A 2,066-nucleotide genomic window follows, 5' to 3' on the forward strand; every position below is an offset into this window, starting at 1 on the left:
ATGAGTTTCCCAGTATTAATTACACTTACAACAACTATCTTTTCAAATAAGGGCAAGTTCTGAAGTGTCAGATTTTGAACATATGTGAAGAAAATTCTACTTACAACAACTGCCAACTTTCTTCTAAATGATGTGGTTTATGAAGAAGAAAATCATAAATAAAAAACAATGAAGATGCAAGATAAAATTACATGCAAATAGAAAAGAATGCATACAAACGATACACTCCTGAAATTCTTGACAGTAATGGCATGAAAGTCAGAAGAAGATTAGTTTGATTTCAAACATCCTCATATTCTAGAACTATTTGGGAAGGTAAAAAATACATTGAGAACCACAGATCTTGTTAATACTAAATTTTGAAGATGGTTTCATCTAATAAAAGCAGGTGTCTAAGCTCAGCTGTGTCATGTGTCACAGGACAGGTCTGTGGGTGGCATGGCTGTCTGTAGGTCTCTGACTTTATCTTTTCATATTGTGCCTCCTGGATTTGATTTGATTTCATTTTTATGAGTCATAGACATAAAACAGCTTGGAATATCAAGCCAGGCATCAAGTTAGGGTAAACAAAAGACTGCCATCTGCTCTGCCCTTGACTGATATAAGAGTAACACCACTAACAGAGTGTGTCTTTACCCATGGTCTCAAGGGGCTGGAGGTCACTGATTTTAGAGAAGAACCTACTCCTGCCTCTTCACTAACTTAGGATAATTTTAGGCGCATTTTAAGTACTTATCCTTACACCTCCAGATAAGCATAGCTCTCACTCTTACCAAAGAAACTTGTCTTTAAAACAGATAACTAGTCAAAATACAGAAAAACAGTGATGGTGTGATACCCATCTCCAACTGATACATTGATAACATATTTCCTGCACCTTTAGGAAACATGGAGGAAGAAGAGGCAAAAAGTGTTTTTTAAAGAACAAAGATCAGATCAGAGTTCCACACCTTAACAAAGAATTACAGCAAACTAAGTAAAGCAAGGGCAGAAGAGGTACTCTTAGCCAGGAAGGAGCTCCCTAAGTGACTGTATAAAGCCAAGTCTTTAGTCCTAAAATTATGTTCATAAAATACCACTAAATGTACTACTCAGATTATAGTTTTATATATTTGTGTGTGTGTGTGTGTGTATGATAATAACAGCTAAAAAAGGTGAAGCCATAAATTAAAGAAGGAGCAAGAAAGCCTATAAGGTGTTGGAGGAAGAAAAGTGGAGGGGAGAAATGATATATTTATATTCTAATTTTAAAAATGTAATAAAATAAAAAATAGTGGGTGTATGCATATCTTAACTTTATGTATATATAAAGTTAAACTGTGTACCAACAGGAAGAAATCAACATAGAAATACAAAATACTAAATTATTATTACAATCTAAAGTAGAATCAAGCATAACTTAGAGGGAAAGTTTCAGGTGCTAATCTTTGAAATGAAGGAAAGTTCAAATTTAGTGACCATAACATTTTCTTCTGAAAAATGTAAGAAAGAACAGCACAATAAACAAGGAAATTTGAAGGAAAGAAACATGGATGAGATTCAGCCTGAGCTAGTGAGCTAGTAAGATGGAAAATAAAGACACAGTCTCAAGAATTAATAATGCCCACAGTCTACTGTCTGCTAAAAAGCTTCCATAAAGCTTGATTCATAAAAATAAACACATAAGCCAAGAATAAACAACTAAGTAGAAAGAGACCAGAGGAACAGATGGAGACGAGATTAAAAAAAATAAGATGATGTTACAGACAACATATGTCAATTGGTTTGGAAATTTAGATCTTTCCTAGAAAGATGAAAAGTTAAACTTCCTCATAAACAAATAAAAAATATAAATGATATATAAAATCACATAACATGTTTTCACCAAGGAAGTTTCAGATGTGTTTATTTATTTCAAATGTTTAATAATACACACACAGGTAAAATTCTGAAATATTTTCAAAGATAAGGAAACAAAAATTGAATCTGCCCATTTACTTACTCAAATGAACACAAGTTCCTAACCACAGTCAATGACACAACACTCATAAAAAAGGAATGTTATCAGTAGTATTAAAACCTAATCA

The 2,066-nt window shown here is 32.9% G+C and overlaps 1 non-coding gene across 1 annotated transcript; it reads right to left on the reverse strand.

The window, feature by feature from the left end:
* Nucleotides 1-507: 507 nt before the first annotated feature.
* LOC129673792 (small nucleolar RNA SNORA48) lies at nt 508-654 on the reverse strand. The gene has a single exon (XR_008719721.1). It is a non-coding gene; the product is annotated as a small nucleolar RNA SNORA48 (small nucleolar RNA).
* Nucleotides 655-2,066: the final 1,412 nt, after the last annotated feature.

The sequence above is a fragment of the Psammomys obesus genome, unplaced genomic scaffold, assembly GCF_907164565.1.
Source record: "Psammomys obesus unplaced genomic scaffold, mPsaObe1.curated_primary_1811, whole genome shotgun sequence".
Classification (NCBI taxonomy): Eukaryota; Metazoa; Chordata; class Mammalia; order Rodentia; family Muridae; genus Psammomys; species Psammomys obesus.